Source organism: Podarcis melisellensis (assembly GCF_964234715.1).
Source record: "Podarcis melisellensis genome assembly, chromosome: 1".
Taxonomy (NCBI): domain Eukaryota; kingdom Metazoa; phylum Chordata; class Lepidosauria; order Squamata; family Lacertidae; genus Podarcis; species Podarcis melisellensis.
This window is the reverse complement of record NC_138528.1, coordinates 99,602,289-99,621,940: the sequence shown is the minus strand read 5'-3', so window position 1 is coordinate 99,621,940 and position 19,652 is coordinate 99,602,289. Positions and strand designations below refer to the sequence as shown.

The 19,652-nt window shown below is 42.8% G+C and overlaps 1 long non-coding RNA gene across 1 annotated transcript in view; it reads right to left on the bottom strand.

Annotated features, from left to right (window-relative positions):
* Positions 1 to 865: 865 nt before the first annotated feature.
* Positions 866 to 19,652, bottom strand: part of LOC309380251 — a 123,275-nt gene continuing 104,488 nt past the window's right edge. The window contains exons 4-6 of the long non-coding RNA XR_014172771.1: positions 15,081 to 15,141; positions 12,322 to 12,405; positions 866 to 1,349 (exon numbers count right to left, since the gene is read on the bottom strand). This is a non-coding gene — a long non-coding RNA (uncharacterized lncRNA). The remainder of the gene's footprint in view (positions 1,350 to 12,321; positions 12,406 to 15,080; positions 15,142 to 19,652) is intronic.

Sequence of the window (19,652 nt, the reverse complement as noted above, 5' to 3'; positions counted from 1 at the left end):
CTCCTGCTAATTTGGCTTCATCTCCTTTGGTGTCCTGGTCTTTTCCTCCCTGCTTTTCTTTCCTGCAGCAAAATAGGGGATCTTAAAAGACGGGGCTTATTGGAAGGAGTGGGCGTAAGGGGGCTTTTGATACACTAAAAAGAAAATGCAATTATTTGATGCCAGGACTCGAGACTATCCTAAGTTGGAAATATGTCATAAATACATTGTGCTTGGCAACTGATCATGTAAACATTTCCACAGATAGTCTTTCATCATATGCAGGGGATGCTTGCTTCGTCTGACCGATATTGTCTCCTTTTAAAATGTCAGCCCTGTAACTTTGATGCTCGCGCGCTCCTTCTGTAAGTGTCTGCTCAGGCAGACAGTTTACTAATTTGAGGCTCAGCAAACCTTTCGCTGCACGGAACACCTTGAGGTTAGCGCATCTCTAATCATTATTTGATAACAGAAATCTGCAAGCATCACATCCCTAGTAACGAGAACATTGTATCTTAGCAACCAGCCTTGATAGTCAAACAATTTCATTAAAGCGTAGCACCTCTTAGCAGGTGGGTGAGTGCGGGTGTTGATAAACATTTATAACATGATCAGCCATTGTGTTTGCCAACACTATAATCAGCATGACAAATTTTATGAATTTGTTTACAAGCTCTTCAATAGCCAAACGAAGTTGGTAAACTACCTTGCAGGCTGGTTGCTGCTGCAAAGGCATGCAAAAGGTTTTGCAGAGATAGGGTGGAAGGGTTGGCAGGCAGGTACAGAGGGAAAGAACACATTGTGCCTTAGTATTTATTATTTTAAAAAATCATTCAGATTACTCCACAAAAGATGTGCAAGACTGAGGCAAAAATAACCTCCTGAGAGACCAGGGTGATTTTTAAGTTGAAACCTTGCCCATTAATTTATTGCTGTCTTTCTAGTATTGCAAGTTTATAGAGAGGCAAATTGCAGTTGCAGTGTTCACTAAGTTGGTTCACACATGCAAAGTGAGGAGAATGTCCTGGTGTCCCTTCCAGCACTATTGCTGTCTTCTGAAAACTTGTCAGGATATAGCTGCACAGACGAAGGACGCTTTCTTTGAAAAAGTCATATGGTAAGATGCACGTTTTCCAAATAAACAAAGCAAAACCAATAATGAAGTGTGAATGGTAATATTGGAGCATGCCTTGCACTTGTGCTGCAGTTTGCCGGTTTGCACATTTGTGTTCGTCCCTTGATGAACAAGACGTCAAGCTGCGACTTGCATGTGTGAATGTGCTATCACAGAACTTATATCGAGGATAGCACTTCCACATCACCTGATGTCGCTTCCAACGCAATGCCTTTCGGCAGACTCACATATCCATCTGCCAGTCATCGAGGAGAGAAGAATCATGGTTAGACAAATCAAGCGATGGACACTCTACGGATGTGTGAACAGAAACAGAGACCTATCAGTTTTGGCGTGACGATCTGGCATCCTTGCACAAAGTATCTTTGCTATACACTGGTCATTTCAAAGCTTTCCTATTTGTTATGTTGTGTTTTTAAATTCATAACCCAGCCCTGAGTTGGATCCAAAGGTGCCTTTTTGTTTCTGAAGGAGACTGATGAGACCAAGAAGAGGCAACAGTCATCCACTGTATCACCAGCATGGAAAGATGGTTGTGTGAATCAGATCAGAGTTAACCCTATGTTTGATTAGTTGTTTGTGGGGAGTCTAGGAAGGTAAATGAATGAAGAGAAGACTGGATACCATGCAGATAGTGTGGGAAAACTGCCAGAATTATTTCACAGAGAATAAGACTATCAGCAGCTATGATCCAGGATACCTTTGTTCCACCTCCAGTGTATGCCTCTGAGTGCTAGATTCTGGGAATCACAAGTGGGGAAAGTACTGTTGTGGTCGGATCCACGTTGTGGGCTTCCCCACAGTGGTTGGACACTGTGATAACAGGATGTTGGACTGGCTGGGCCATTGGCCTCATCCAGCAAGCTCTTCCTGTGTTCTTAAGGTGCAATTCACTGAAGCTAGTGGCAAAATTCCTTGGTTTCCGCTGTTGACCTGTCCCACTTTTATCAAATCAAAGATTAATTACAGTCATAAACCAGCATGATTACAACAACGCCAAAGTTAAAACATTGCTCCAATCTTTGCCTTTATTAAGCATTTTGCAAAAACCACAACCCAAGTTTTATGGGACCAGGTTTGGGATATTTGCTGCCCACAAAGGCAATTTGCACGATATCATGTTTGTGCTAGGCTGGTTTTTTTCCTTGTTTTTTTTGTGTGTGTTTTAAGGCTGCAATCCATATTTACTCAGAAAAGTCCTAGTGTGGTTAATGGGACTAACTACAAGCGTACAGAAGACTGTAGCTTCAATATATTAGTTTGCCAAGTTTTCCCAAATTTGCAACAGCTACTCAAGACCTATTAAAGCCACTCATGTGACTACAGAATTTGCTGCGGTTTGCAAAGCAGCTGATGACTTATTTTCTTAACAGATGGCTCATGCTCTGCCTAGCCCTTACAAACAGAAATTAATTGCTTTGATCTAATCCAAAACCACCGGCCAGGTAACTTAAACCTGTGAACCCTGCCAGTTCTGCAGGTTAATCAGTTCAAGAAGGACACAACAGGTGAAACGGATTAATACACAACACTTTACTAATAGTTTACTTATAAATTTACTGAATGATGTAAATCTTTTACATTTCCAGAATGTTCCTCCTTTTCTTGCTCCTTTAAAAATCAAATATGTCTTGCTCACCACGTTCTAAGTTTTCTTTTTTCAGTTAACTCTTTCTTGCATTTATTGGAATAAGAGCTACATGGAGTACAAGTGGTGGATTAAGAAGTCATGCACATAAGCCCATACTATTTATACTCAAGGGCTGCTTGGGCACAGGCCCAATTTGCAGAAAATTTGCATATGCAAATTTATCACTTGGCTCTCCCACAACTCTGACATCAGCCACTTGTTGCACAGCTCACTGGCAGTGCATCACCATGCACCTGCCACAGGTACACCCAGAGCACAGAGCAAAATGCCCCAGGCATGGGTCTTGCAGGCCACCCCCTTGCAGCTCTCCTGCCGGATTCCTTTCTATTTGGAGCTACGGGCATAAACAAAACATCAATGTAAACCAAAGCAAGGTTAAAAGAAAGGGGAGATGGGAGTAGCAGCAGCCAGAAGGACCAAAGTGAAGTGACATCAGTTCTTAATTAAAATCCACACTGACCTAATACACCTTTCTCCAAAAAATAAAGAAAATACTCCCAAAATGTGTTCTAAACATCATATTTTTCCCCAGGTTGTTCCCTTTCAGAGGACAATGTAAGAAATGAATCTACTGAAAATCTGTCAATCAATTGATTAAGTGAAGAACTGGTCTCCCTTCCAACCCAATCAATGAACTGTGCCAATAACTGTAAATATTTGGAGAGCTCTGCATACTCCTTTGGCTAGCGCCTTTCCATAGCTGCTGAGTAGGAACCAAACTGCATCTCTAGCAATTTCCAATGCAGAGAGGGAGATACAAAAGCATAACGAATGTGGAAAGTGCATTCTCTTTAGAAATCGGTTTCACTTCTCCACTTTGGTTTTAGCTCTGCAGGATCTGCAACTCGCCTGCTCAGCAGGTCTACCGCAGGCCCCTTGTCTTTTTCGACACGGCATCGTGTGTGCAAGCCAGGCCACAGATATACACTGACAAACTTTAGAAGGGAGGAGAGAGAACCTACTAAAATAACTCTGCACTGTTGTTGTGGTGTGGACCACCTCATTGTGCAAAGGTGCCATCTGGGCATGTTTGGAAGTTGGTTGCAGACACTTTGGGTGCTATGTTGAAATGAGGATGGGCTGGTTTTGGGTGTATCTCATTTCCACCTGTAGCAGATTTAGTGGGGGTGGAGTCCGGCCCTGGTTGCACAAGGGCTACTCTTTGGGGAGGAAAGGGTTGTGCAACTTGTGTCACGACTACCCTACAGGCATACAGCTAACATGACTGCTTACAAGAGAGGAAGGTTCAAGTCTCCATTTTTTAAGCAGTGGAAGGGATTATGGAGTCTTGGGACTACATTTCCCCAAACCCTCTGCTGTGACCTGTGTCTCTAACCTGGGCTTTGTACATTCAAAGTAATCTTTCCCCCACAAAGAATTATAGGCACTGTATTTTGTTACGGATTGCTGGGAATTATAACTCTGTGAGGAGTGTCCATAATTCTTTGAGGGGGGAAATGCGCTTAGAATCTCCTTTAAAGGTGCAGTGTGCACACAGCCCGGGAGAGGAGAGTTGTCTTCATTGAAAAAAAAAGGTATAGAGAACATGGTAAGAGGCAGAAAAGGAATCTGTAAGGACTGGAGAAGCCCCCTCAGATGATTCACTGGTGGAAAAGAAAAGAAGATCTATGTTCATGGTTTGGAAAGAAAAACATCTCTGGAATTGTCACTAGACAAAATGACTCAACAGGGAAAGCCCTGAAAGAAAGAAGCTTCTGCAGAATGATTATTGAACTGGCAAACACAGATCTGGGCTGTCTGGTTTTTCTGTGCAACCCCTGCAAGGTTACCTGTTTACTTTCCTCCATCAAATTATCTGTTTTGTTAGCTGCATGTCACTGTGATATATAATTTACAGATATGTGATTCATCAGCTTTACCTGTACGGCACAAGCAATGTCTTGAGCTTCTGTGACTGAGTGGCCACAAACTATGGTCATTTTGTTGTTCATAATCTTACAACCCTAACCCTAGGGGGCTAGACTGCAACCACGTGGAAAGCTGATGTACAGCATCTGGCCCACATGATAAAGCCAAGTTGTTGTTGTTGTTATTGAAGAGAAGGAGTTTGGACTTGATATCCCACCTTTCACTCCCCTTAAGGAGTCTCAAAGCGGCTAACAATCTCCTTTCCCTTCCATCCCCACAACAAACACTCTGTGAGGTGAGTGAGGCTGAGAAACTTCAGAGAAGTGTGACTAGCCCAAGGTCACCCAGCAGCTACATGTGGAGGACAGGGACGCGAACCCGGTTCACCAGATTATGAGTCCACCATTCTTAACCACTACACCACGCTGTTCATCCATGTTCATCCCACCCCACAAGTTCAAAAGTCTGTATCATAGAATTTAGCTCTCATTGTAGCTACATGCTACTACTGGTCAACTCTCCAGATGGTTCCATGTGCCCCATCCTATGATTTTTCAAGTAACCACCATGTGACCAAACCTTTACAAGAAATGGCAAGTGCAGGATGACCACCCCATGCAAGAAGCCTCACCAAAAAACCAGAGAAGATTCTGGGCTGTAACCTTCAGGTCAACACATCTGCCCTTTCATTGCTAGAAGCATGGCAACAGTTGTCTCAGTGGATTTGTGACTTTCAAAGTTCCACTAAAACAGATGTATTTACCTTCTTTGTAGCTGCGTTTTCCCCCTCATAACTGAAGTTTAGTTTCTGAGAAGTACTGAATAAAAAGCCATATCGAATGTTTGTGACATTTCTTATTGCATTCATTGGATACGTTTCTTCACCATCTTTCCAGACAATTCAAAACCTGACAACCGGTGATTATAATTATATTATTACCACTATGCATTTTGATGATGAATACCAGCAACCCAAATGTGAACATAAAACAACAGAAGCTAAGAACTTAATTCCAAGTGTCCTGGTGAAACGAAAAGCTTTCTGAGGGTAAAATGGGAGATAGTGTGGGTTTTGAAGGAGAAAGCATACCACAAATGAGAAGTGACCATGGAAAGGACCTACTTCCTTCTTTGGAGACACAAGCCTTGCTTTCAACCAAGAATAGCATCCTCAGTAGCATGGCTGCCCCAAGGCTATTCACTGTCTGAGGCAAAAGACAGGCTGATGCCCTCTCATTCCAGATACTAGTAGTTACTTCAGGCAACCAGACTTAACAGTTGACTCTTTCTTCAGCACTGGTGATGGTGAGACAACATATTTCACTGCTACTAAGGGTCCTTGTTGATCGATCAAAGTGCTCAAAGAGGTGCCTATTAGCCAGAAGCTCTTTTTGGCAGAAGACAGAGCCCTGAACTAGTAGCTCTGTTGGATTTGTTAAGGTTGTTTAAATTTTACCAGCCGTCTGAGCTATCATGCAAGGACGAAAGGCAAAACAAGAAGCTTGTGGGGTGCAAAGTTTGTACCTTGTACCTGTGGCATCCAAGGTAACATCCCTGCATCGTTGACTTTGTACTGTATAGTGAGCCATTAATCTACCTGAAATACCTGTGGTGAAGCGAGGCATTCTCGAATAGGTAACAGAGACTCCCACCTTTGAAACTTAAACCAGCCAGGATGAAAAACACATTTATTGCTGACGCTCATTCCCCCCTGTGTGTTTAGTTTGCCTCCCATCACCAAGGACTTGACAGGTAATAAAGTCAGCAATGTACAGTGGAGTTGGGAGAGATAACTCACCTGACAATTAAGAGCAGTGTTTTTACATAGGTTCCCAGGGCTTGTAAAACCACAGGGAGCTTTAGTGAATGTCACAAAAGATATTAAAGGAAGACGAAACCAGTGCCCAGGAATGAGGCTGGAGAAATTATTCTCACACGTCACTCCTCACACATAAAAAAAGCAAAACAGGAATCTTCCTTCAGCGCTGGCAGAAGACATTTTGTTGTCTGAAATGCAAAACAAAATGGTCCTCTCCCATTTCATGTACAGATATAGGTGCCAACTCTCTGGGGTGCTGGGTGCCCAAGCACCCACAAAATTCCCCATGAAGGGTCCAGGCACCCACAAATTTCAGTGCCAGGACCATGCACGTTGCATGTTACCCACAGCCCCAGGCATCCACGGTCACGGCTTAGTTGGCACTCCTATGTACAGAAGCCAAACAGACTGACAGCAGGCTAGCTGAGGGGTTCAGAGAGTCTCTATGGTGCACACAGTTGTTTTCAACACCTCCACACTCCAAGCACCTCCTGTTTAGGCAGGCATAGCCCTGTTTCCTGTACCACATGAGAAATATCTAAGTCAGGTTCTGGCAGAGAAGATCATATACATGGTGATGTCCACAAATCGTGACTTGCATTTCTCACTTTTCCCAAATTGACAAAACCTTTTGTCTACATGCTTCTTCTGAGTACTTCCATGCCTAAGTTCTCCACAGATCCCAGAAATGCCCAGTAACCAAATGCACAAAATTTGAGCAGTCATTTTTACAGCAGCCTACCATGGCTGCTCAGATACCCAACACCATTCATTCGCCAGAACTCCCAGGCATTATCAATGTCCAAGAGCCCATTGCAACCAGACAAAACATGTGAAAAGAGTGTGGAACAAGGCTGGTGAGGGGTTTGGCCTTGGAGGAGTCCTAGTGGCCTCACCTGTACGGCTACTTTCAGCTCTGAGGATCTGAGGTCCCCCTCCTCTGGTTAGTGCATAGGCATCCCCCAGGTTGACAAAAGTGTACATGTGTTTATTTCTGACTGCCTCGTCTGATAATTTGAGGTGATGTGGGCAACTGGCTTGACTCCACCCACTTGCTTTTCACAATGGCAGATCAATCTCTGCCATTGGTACGGATTCTTCTCTATTTTGTTCAAGGACTCAGCTTGCATCCACACGCAAGCCCCCACTTGATTGTAAATATACAAGCAGCCAGGAAAGGAACCTTTAAAATTTGCTTTTTCCTGTTATCTTGCTTGTGATGGTTCTCACAGCATTTAGGAGGAGGTATGCCCATTTTACTGATGTGAGTTCTGAAAACAAAGTGACTTGTTCAAGGTCAGCTAAGATAACATATGCCTCCCTCCCCACACAACGCAGTTTGGCTTACAGTCTGACTTGCTACCCCTTGCGCCACACTAGCTGAACTCTGTCTTAGACCTTCCGACTTTGATTCCTAGTCCGTATAAGGGTCATTGGGTGACATTTCTCACGAAGGTGCTATGAGAATGAATAGCATAAGGACGCCGGAGGGCGGAGTGGGAGGGATGGGCTTGTAATCCTGCAACCTAATTCCCAAATGCATGTTCTTGAAGGTACATGTCATCATTTCAATGGAAATTATATCCAGGCACATGTGCTTAAGATCACGGCCCGAAAGTGCTGTAAAACTATTGGTAATAACAGTTGTCAAGATATATCTTTGAAGAGCACTTTCACAGCCTGCAGAAAGCACTTTCACACTACAAAGTATTGCTGAAGACCTGCTTCTTATTTCTGTTTCCCACCCACCCCCCACCTTACCCCCACCCCCGACTCAAAAGACAGCTACAGCAGGTGGCACAAGGACTGTTCTGCAAAGAGGGCCTGGAGCAGGAAATGTGCAACTCTGTTTAACAAGACACAGGAGCTTGATTCTGCCTTGACTAACAACGCAGCATTTATACTTTTGGCTGTGAAGTGATAGTAAAAGATGTCAGGGAGAATGTTTCATTTTGCCTCTCTCTTCTCCCAGCGCCACCCTTGTTGCTCAACCACAGGCATTTATTTTAAGCAGCAAACAGAAGGGGGGAAATGAATGGACATTAGAGATCTTTATTTATTTAACACATTTCTAGGCTGATCTTCATCAGATTCCACGGGGGTGGACAAAAAGAAGGGATGAACCAATCTCTCAGTTTTCTCCCTTTCTCTCTGTTTCTCGTTCTTCCAATATTCAGCTCAGCTCTCTGCATTTCTGCTACAATTTGATTTAAAAAATACATAAAACTTCATGTAAATTCATCAGCATTTTAATGGGGATTTGTCCTGATAAACATACCAGTATGTTTGTATGCAGTCTTGATATTACTGTGCACATTTCTGCAAGCACTTTTCTCTAACATGATGCACTTTTGTATGTTATTTTCACTAATACATGCATGTTTATGTACTTTCCCCTAAGGTTTCGTAGTATGTTTTTTGGTTGGAGTCCTGCATCAAAATATTCAGAGAACTGCGAACTTCAAAGAAGAGCTGTGCTGAAGTTCACATAGTGGTTTGAGAATGCCCCTTAAAATGCAAACAAAATCATATCTCTCCTCTGAATTTTCGGTTTCTCCAAACTGCAAGGCAGCAATTCGACTTTCCTCATCATTGTGATCGGAAATCAGGTTCAAGCGCTTCCTTGTGATCTCTAAAGGAACACCCTTATACTTCTTTGTGAACAGTGGTAAGCTATTTCTCTTATGATTGCTCAAGACTGAAAGTATGCCACAGAGACTTTGTATAAAATATGAAGGGGGAAAGTACGATGCATTCAATCTGGCATTAAAACTATCCCCTTGGGGAGGGGTTTAAATAGGAGATCTTGCAATCGTTGGCATTTCACATCTATGCATTTGTTTCTTCTGTCTGTCTGCCTGTGTGTCAGCAGCCATATGGAGTCCAGAAGTTCTCAAGTATATGCCTGGTTGGAAATTTACAGGGGCAACAGACATTACAAGTATGCCCACTCAGATTTCTTTTTATATAAATTCTCCCAAGTTTTAGTCAGTGGACTAAATGGGAAATTATCTTGCCAAAAATTGGAGAAGATCTTGTCCAGGTCCAGTGATTTCTGAATTTGGAGAAAGGAAGACTGTATACAGTGGATGTGATAGGCCACTAGTAAACACTCAAATTTGAAAGGCACCAGTAGAGATTGCCCGCTGGTTTGTAAATGTATATGCACCTCTTGATTTCTCCAAATACTTAAGAAGTAGCCAACATGGTGCACTCCAGATGTTGTGACTACAACCCTCAACATATCTGACCATTGGCTGTGTTGGCTGAGGCTGATGGGGTTGAAGTCCACAAGATCTGCAAACTACCACATTGGTTTAGAATGTCTGCACAGAAACCCTATTCTAGACTTTAGCACAATATTTAGCTCTTTCCCAAACAGCTGGGAAATTCCCCAAGCACAGGAAGAAGAAAAAAGAAGAATTCAATTTTTTAAAAGCATGTTCGAGTTTTAAGCTGAAGAAACTACTCTGGCATTAGATGCAGCTACCAGCAAAGAGCTGGTTAGTTTAGGCTATTGGTATTTTCTAAGTTTCGTTTCAGATGCCCCACCTAATAATTTGTGGAAGCAGTTATTTTTAAGTGTGGTGCTGCTACTGCTGCCGTGATGGTTTGCTTAGGATGAAGTATGATTGTCACATGAATGCCATGAAATTGCTACTACGCTAATAGGGCGTAATTGGCAAGCAGTCTGGAATGTCCCTTAATAGCCCAAAGCACAATAGAGAAATTGTTTAAATGTAGAAGTCCGAGTGAACTTTGTCTTTTCCAGCCTCCAAAGAATGTTGAGCCATTTATGGCTATAAATCAGAATTACTTTTAACAGTGGTTTTTCTGGCTTGGAGAAAATGGCTACTACTTCTGAGAGAATGAATGGGAACCAATCGTCAGTCAGTGCATATATGGCTATCTGCATTCGTTTTCAGAGGGACATAGACAGCAAACTGTAGAAATCCAGTTAAAATAAGCAACAGCTGGTGTACAGTATCTAGTCAGTATTACCCATTAACTGATTATTGGAATCCAAATTTACATACAAAGCTGCAACAATTTCCCCATTAATTTCAATGGATAGCTCAGGTGAGCATACACAAGGGATGCATGTACCCTGCTCTCTTATCTATTGAAATCAATGGGAAAGGTCATTTGTGCATCAAAGCACACACTGTTTTTTATTTAGATCAAAGACTGCAAAAGAAAAATAGACTGAACACATTAATTCAATATGAATTTGGAGTCTGTAATATTATATGATATATATCTTGGTTACACCGCATCCGTATTATTGCAATGCACTTTGCAAAGGGCTGCCTCAGAAGAGTTTTCAAATCTACAAAGGGTTCAGAATGTAGCGGCTAGGCTCTGAAGGGCTTCATATAGGGGGAATGTAAGTCCTTTGTTGAACCAGCTGTACTAGCTTCTAATTTGTTTCTGGGCATAATTCAAAGTGCTAGGGATGATCTTTAAAGCCCTAAACCAGGTTATCTGAAGGACCACTTTCTTCCACAAAAGCCTGACCACCTACCGAAATCATCTCTGGAGGCCTTCCCAATGTCCCCCCAAAACACCTTTGTGGTGGTTGTGTCCAAACGAAGCCCATCATAAGCCACCTCTCTAATGGCTTTTGTTAAATTGTCAAAAACCTTTTTTTCTTTTTCTTTTTTAGGAAGACATTTGGGTTGTAAACTGATGTTTTACTGAACAGATTCCGTCTCTCAATTTCGAATTGTTTTTATTGCTGCTGTATTCTGTTATTTCCTGTTTTAGGTTTTTCAGTGTCAGATTGCAAGGGATGTTTTAAACTGTTAAATTATTATGTTATCTCTCTTGTCAGTCGCTTTGAAGAGCTCATGGTGGACATATTAAATAAATAAACTTCTTGTTGCACCACTTTCTAATCTGATGGGAAAGGCTTTAATGTAGCTCATTATCCCAGAACCACTTCTTTCTTGAACGTAGCAGCTGCAATCCAGCACAGACTTCAGTAGGCTTAACAAGGCCATTGAAATCCTTGGTCTTCCACACTTATTTGCAGGATTGTGAACAGTATCTATAGTTCCCAGGCACGACCCCCATAATACAGGGACTGGGGAACCTTTGGCCCTCCAGATATTGTTGGACTACAGCTCCCATCACCCCTGACCATTAGCCAAGACGGCTTGGCCTGATGGGAATTGTAGTCCAAAATTGGGAATGTGACAAGTTCCCTACCCTTGCCACAATATATAACACTGGGAATCTTAATGTAGGTTACGTAGCATCACTTCCCCTACTCCCCCATTCAATTATGTGCTTAGTGCAGCAGCACTTAAATCTTCCTTAATTCCCCAAATAATTTTTATTAGCTGCTACATATGTGGAGCAACAACAACAAAATCACGCTACTCTTTTCTTGAAATCTATTTGTTATTATTTATAAACACCCTTATCTGTTGCTGCAACACAACCCTGAGACATATGCAGGCAGATACAACACCAAATGTTGAAGATTCTCAAATTATCGGAGCAATCTTTGCGTTTGTATACTTCCATCTACTTCGGCAAACCGACCCTCAATCCTCATTTGACTCATCCGGTTACCCGCCTCGCATTAGATCTGGACTGCTATCTATAACGCAATGCTAATATCTTTACACTGCGGAGGTTTGGTATTTCATTGAATATTCCCTTGAAACCACACCTAAGGGCCAAGCCTCACTTTCCTATGTATTTACCAACTGGAGCATGTATTCAAATGAGCCTGGTTCATAGGCACCCAGGCTTAGTTAATCAGCCGTGCAGCTTCCCCGACCTATCATTCCTATTGATATTTCAGAGCTTCAGCTGCACATCACCCGAGCTTCTCTGCATATCACTGCAATGATTTACCTGCATCCGATGTAAACGAAAGCAAGCAAACAAAACCGCGAGTGCTCAGGGTGGAATTTGCTTCTTTGCTTTTCGCTCGGCACACTGCATCGAAAAGAAAGAAAATTTATTGAATCAAATTTAATGACATAATAAATTCTCCCCCTACAGACAACGTGGAGGCTTAATTCACTCCCGCACTTTAAGCCTTTGCCTTCAGCATCGGATGGGTCATTAGTCTGTAATCCAGCAGCTAGCCTGTTTGGAATCTAAACTAAATCAGCAAGTACCATATCAGTAGTTTCTGAAATATGACTGACAGGTCAAGTGTCCTCAAAAAGACTGCCTGGGGCAGTTGAGACTCAGCTAGGGGAACGGCTAGAACAGAAACAGCGATGAATCTGCGAGCACAAACTCACGAAAGACTTCATTCATTCTAACTCACTAAACAGCAGTTCTTTAAGTGATTTGACTTCTATTTTTACTGGTTTTTCCCCAGTAGGTCATGCAACAAAATTGCCTTGCATGTGCCAATAGGCTTAACATACAGATCAGTGGTTTGTAAGTTTTGATTGAGTGGTGGGGCACACACACATTCCATCCTATCCCGTTCCTGCCGAGTTTTCTCTGCCAACAGTCTTGACAAAGGTTTTATCATTGAAACTCACAGGTATCATCAGAGCACTTCAAAAAATGCAACTTGCATAGAATTGTAGAGGTGGAAGAGATCATGAGGGTCATCTAGTCCAGCCCTCTGCAATGCAGGAATCTTTTGCCCAACCTGGGGCTCAAGCCCATGACACTGAGATTACGAGTCTCCTGCTCTACCGACTGAGCTATCCTGGCACCATCAAGAGCTGCTAAAAGTTCTGCTTCCCTGTTTTTTTTTTACAGTCAAAGCATTATGGATTTGTATTATTTTAATTTATGACATTTTTTCACACACTTTCTCCTCAGGGTGGCACATATGATGCTTTCCACCATTTTGTCCCCACAACAACCCTGTGAGGCAAGTTAAACTGGGTTTCTCTGGTTTTAAATGAACACTCCTTGGCTTTAATCTAGCATTTCGTAACAGCGGCTCTATGAATTCTTGTTTGTTTGTTTGTTTGTTGACAGATTCCATCAGCTTAAAGAGAGCTTGAGGAGGCCCCACATGCAAGCAGACACAAATCTGTGTGCAGAAACAGCCTCATGCCTATCGAGGGATGGCAGTTAATTCTGCGCTAAGTGGAAACAAAAGCGGGAACTTCTGCAGATTTGCATGCACGTTTGCTGCCAGGAATAGGAATCAGGCAAGCAAATCTGATTCATATTCCTTATTCAGGGGGAGTGGTGTTAGTCTGCAAATGATTCATCATTAATTATACCCTCCCCTTTCCTGACATTTAGTATGAATTGAAATGAATCCGCTTTGTAGTGAAAGGAATGGAGCGGAATTGCGGAATTAACGATGTCACAGATTACTTTAAATTCAGCCAGCAGACAGCAGGACAAACATTGTTTTTGATGGAAGTTGAACTGCAGCAGAACAGAAACAGCACTGGTTCTGATGAATACAGGTTGGAATGGAAACGGCTGCTTTCTTGCATCCCTATTCCTACCTACAGATTAGGGAATCTCCAGATAGCCCTAACAGGCAGGAATGGAATTGTTCTAAGGCACAGAACCATAACACAGTGGTAGAGTACGTGCTTTGCAGGGATCCATTGTCAGTCAAAGTAGATACACCTGGGCTCAACAGACCATGGGCTGACTCTTCATAAGGCTAACAGTGTGCTCCTATACTTGTCAAAAGTGATTCCTACCGGGTGGCATACAATTGTGCCTGCCTTCAAACAAATCAGACTTCCACTTTTGCAACAGGGCTCCCCCTTCCACTCCTTCCCCATCCACCCCCCCCCAAAAAAAAATCTACTCTGGGGAACTGGGGAGCCTGGTAGAGCACCGGGGTGGGGGATGGGCAATGGCGGAGGAAGCTGCTCAGGCAGCATGCCCAGGGGTGGGGCAAGCCACCCATAGGGTCAGGGAAGGGGGAGGCAGCTGGGGGGGGAGGCAGCAGGTGGACCGTTTGGACAGCACAGATCCTGTGCACACCCAAGCCACCACATCTCTCCCAGGAGAGACACGTGGCTCAGGTGTGCTGCAGTCCCCGCCCAGCATTTTGTCACCCTCCTCAGCGGTGACATCCAGGTCTGTCCGCACCCACCACAGCCCCCTTCCTCCACCCCTGGGGATGGGGAAGCCCAGACTGCAGGGGGAGCAGAAGAACCCGAATTGTCCAAGTGGAAGGCCACTCAGGCAAAGTTAAGTATCAACCGCTGCGTTCAATGGGGTTCCCATTGCGTGTGTATGTGTGCATAGGATTGCAACCTAATTCTGCTATTCCTGCAATCCTGGTTGGCGGAGGACGCCTGATCCTGATGGACCACACAGGTTAGGTGCCATGTGCTATGCAGTCTGTATGTCTGCCTTCCTGCTGCTGAGAGTGAAGGAGACACACACACACACACACACACACACACACACACATGCCAATTCTTATCTGGAATTATGGGGAGGAAATGCACAATTATTGTGCAACCACACCCACCCAAATTGTGTGGAAAGACTAAAAACAATCAAGAGGACTCTTGCTTGGAAAAAAAAAGTGAAGTAGACTTTTGTTTGAGAGGTATTTTCGAAAGTGTGACTTGGCCGACCCTTTTCAAGAGTTATTTTGAATGTTAAAGGCAGCATATAAAAATCCAACATATTTTTTTTTCATTTGGCCTACTTACCTACAACAGCTTTCTTTGCCATTCTTTTAAAATGGGTATTTTTGCAATAGGAGCAGACTGCCTATAAACCAAAAGGCAGATTCATCTAAATCCAAAAGAAAATATATAACAAGTCACAATCCTTGATGTAATACTCCGGAACCCATGTTATTCTCTCTTTACTTAATAAAGATGGAGAGATTTTAAAATCCAGCAGATGTTTCAAGAACTTGGCTCTTAAAATGTGTTTGCTTTCTATAATCAGGCAGCCAACTCAGGTGTTCACTTTCCAAGCATATTGTTATGTTTTCCCTTTTTAAAAGGAAGGGGGGAATCCTACCCATAAGAGAGAGGTACTGATTGATGCAAACTGGTGCTGTTTAACCATATGGCTTGCTAAGTTTATGTAATGATACAGCAACATTCTCACCCAGGCCCATCTATGCATACAAACACACACAGAGCTAATTCAAGGTAGCCAGGGAAAATAAATGATTTTCATTTATTTTTAAAACTTTTGTTGAACTATCAAAGATGCCCCGTCATTGCAGATCTATTCTATTTTATCTATCATTGTGTGTCTAGATACTTCTTTGTCCCTCATGAAGTGAGCCTGAAATCACTAACTTGAGATTTGCATTGTAAACGGTATATACAAAAGAGACTTTTATTTTATTTTATTAGGAGGGGAAACTTTGGGGTTGATCTACCATATCAAAGCATATATTTTTGTCTCTTTTCCCAGCTACTTCAGTGATTGTATTGAAGTGAACTAAGGGGGTTAGCTTGAAAGTGGCAAGAAATCCAGTATACCCACATGCACACAAAAAATCCCATTTATTGCATTTGAACTTCTCTTTATATGACTTTATCCCTTTTTATGAAACATACCTTTCTATCTTTCTGTAATGTTATACTCTGCAGTGTTGATCACAGCAAGGGGCAAACTGAATGGTCTATAATTCAATCCTGTAGCTTTCACTTAGCATACAAGTTTGAGTGTGTGTGAGAGAGACAGAATCCAAATGATCATGAGAGGAATCATTGTCATTACATACCACTAGATACAAGCATCATCATTATATACTTTCCTGTTCCATACGTTATGATTTGCTCTAATGACCTAGGATAGTGTTAAGGAACATCTGCATGGCAGTTCCTAGCCATCTCAAGTGCAATACTGTTAATGGAAAGTTTCCCATGTCTGCTATGCTCCTGTGGTGTAATGGTTAGAGTGTTGGACTAGGACAGGGAGGTTCTGGGTTCAAATCTCAACTCCGCCACAAACCTCACTAGGGAACTATGTATTCTGCCTTAAGCTCCTTGGAGGAAAGATTGGATCTAAAACTAATCAAGAAAGGAAGAAAATGGTGGAGTGTAGCAGAAATGGGAAACTGCCCTCCTTGTGCCTTGTTGAAGCTCAGTGTGTTAAAGTTCAATGTTCTGTGAACATCTGTTCTATGGCAACTGATCCTAATGAACTGGGAATTATGCAGTGCACTGCTTTTCTTTTGGGTGGGGCATGTATGAGCGTGTGTGTGTGTCCCCACCTGCACTATACACTAGGCATGAGAGTTGTTAGGAGAGGCTTATTCCCCTCACAGTGACGGTTCCCATAGGGGTTTAACAGTTCACACCTCTTCCCAGGGAATTCTGGGAAAGCGTGTTCTCCAATAAATGAGAGCACGTGTTGCGGTGTGGGCCACCGGGCCGAGCCTCTTGTTGCCAGGCAGGTTAATAGTTGTTGCCTGGCATTATGATTGGATAACCGGGTTGCTGGGGCAAATTGTATGTTGCAAATTGGGTGGGTGGGACCATAGTCTTTAAATATTGGTGCACTCTGGTTTCTCTTTCTCTTTGCAGAGTGCATTGGATCACCCGCCCACCCGCCCTCTTTTCCAGTTGACCTTGCTTTGCCTGTCATGGGGTCGTCTGCCTTGGCGCAAGGGCCTAGTAGGAATTTTGCCATTTGGTGATTGGCTGTGATATTTGGTTTTTGCCTACTACTCAGCAATTCATCACAATGCGGTTAGGCATTGGTTATAATATGCTGGTGGTGGAGGGGTCAGGATAGGCTGTGCCTGCCCCTCCTATTGCGCTGAAGAGAATTCCGTTAAAGGAATCCTGGGGCTTGCCATGATTTCGTTCAATCCCTATCATGGGACCAGGGCCGGCAAGCTTTCGGGGAGCTGCTGGGGTGAGCGGCGTGGGTCCGACGCTTAGCTCAAATGACCCCCAAGTTTGACTTTCCCTTCTACTGGCTACCGATCGGACCTCGGGATATTAGTTCTGTCCCAGGCGGGGGGACAGATAGTCATAACCAATGTCTAAACAACCACTCACTGATTTTGTATTTTAATAAAGTTGTGGCCAAAATAGTGCCCAAAAACCAAAACTAAAATTACGTGTTATGTGTGAAGTTATTTGAGGGGTGGCCTGGGGACCTACACACGCAATGGCAGTTCTGTGAAGGGAACAGGGATCTCCTAACAGCTCTTAACACCTTTAATAAATGGCAGTTCCTAGGATTTCCTGGGGAAAGCCATGACCGTTTAAAGTAGTATCATGGTGCTTTAAATTGAATTGAAAGCACTGTCCATATTTTTGGGCTCTCCTTGAGGGGAGGTGGCCACAGAAGCCAGCTCTTCAAAATTTGCCACACTGCCACCAAGGGGTTTATAAACCGAAACACTGTTGCAGAAGCTTTTCCTCATCTTTCAGCCTTCCATATTCCTTTTCTCCCCTTTCTCCATCAACAAAAGAGAAGAACGAAGGAAAAGAAGGTGCAGCAGCTATAGTCCATTCTCAGTGTTGACATATCACCCTGCTTGTCTTGCTCTCCCTTCATAGGAGCATGGGAAGCTGCCCTATACAGTCAGACCACCAACCTATCATTGCACTCATTTGCATCTAAGAAATGTCATTTGTAAAGCCCTGGGGTGTATCCGGGGTGTGTCATGGAAAGGAAGGATGTGCTTGTTTGTTTTGAAGTGGGGGGGGGATATTACCTCATGGCCAGTTTCCCTCCCCCTAGACTTTCTGTTCTGCCCCACTGAAGGACAACTTGGCCTGAGGAACTTTAGCATTTGTGAGTATTTCACAAAGAAGCACCAAAGCCTTATCAAATCTCAACTGGGTCAGACTGATCCCAGTGATAAAAAAAAAAATTATTGCTCATTTCTAACACTGTCTGAAATAATCCCGGATTTCGTTTAATCTCTCTTCTGCTGCTAAAAATAACAGGCAGCAGTAAATTCTTAGTTGGGGCATATTGCAAAACGAGTGTTTAATCTCCTACTGTGGGGGGAGGGTATCCTAACATATAGTCGCCTAGCTCAGCTTTGAAGTTGGATTCCCACGGCTTTCTTTACTATTATGCTACATACATGTGCTCTGAATATTCTGCATTTACACCCTAAGCATAATAATAATAATAATAATAATAATAATAATAATAATAATAATAAATAATTAACTTTTAGTTTCTTAATTCTCTTGCCTCCTGGCTTGTAAAGTCATGTGTCAGAGGTAGGGTTGCCAGATTAATCCTCTTATTAAGATCCATCCCTAAGTTGCCATGTACCTAGGCTGGCCTGAAATGAATGCATTTTCACTGTGGTGCAGGAAGGAGTTCAGCTTGCGTTTTCACATTGTCTGTTTCTTGTTTGTCTCTGTAGCTCAGTGGCCTGCTTTGCACACAGAAAATCCTAAATTCAGTCCCCCGCTTCTCCAGGTAGACTGAGAAGGACTCTTGCCTGAAATCCTGGAGAATCACTGTCAGTCAGGGAAGATGGACTGGTGATCTATCTTGGTATAACATCACCTTCAGAGCTAAACAGTGAGCAGATGCAAACCTTCCTATACTGACATGGCTCAAACTCTGTCACTTTTGAACATCTCTTTTTATTTTGTAAACCACCCTGAGATCTTGTGATGAAGGACAGTATATAAAATTATTATTATTATTATTATTATTATTATTATTATTATTATTATCATCATCATCATTATTATTATCATTATCATTATTATTATTTTCCAGCTCAGTTTAAACACAACAAGCAGCTTGCATTTTGCAGAAACCTCCCACACCCCACCCTAAAGTATAAAATAAAATACCAACACTCTGCAACATTCATTGCCTTTGAAATTTTTGATCTGGCACTAAAAATAACAGGCGCAGTAAAATCTTTGACGATGACACACATGTTACAAGAACTGGTGATAAAAATGACAATCCCCTACCTCAGCACCAATGAAAGAACAAGGAAGGAAACAACCTATTCCACAAAATGCTTACTTAGTCAAATACATAGGTTGTTTTTTTTCTGATGGGATCTCGTGGCACCCTTGCCTGCAGAATGCAAGATTCCTTCCTCATTTTTGGGGGTGTCTTACTGCTTACAGACTTGCATTTTAAGATCATGGTACAAACAGCAAACAAAAACTTTCTTCCCTTTTTTTCTCTAGCTAATGAGTGTTTTAGCTCAGCCATATTTTCTCGCAGGTCAGCTGTAGCTTCTGTCCTTGCTGAGGCCGGATTCTGCAATTTGTTATCCTTTTCTCCCCCTCCCTCCTGTTCTCTTGCTAGTT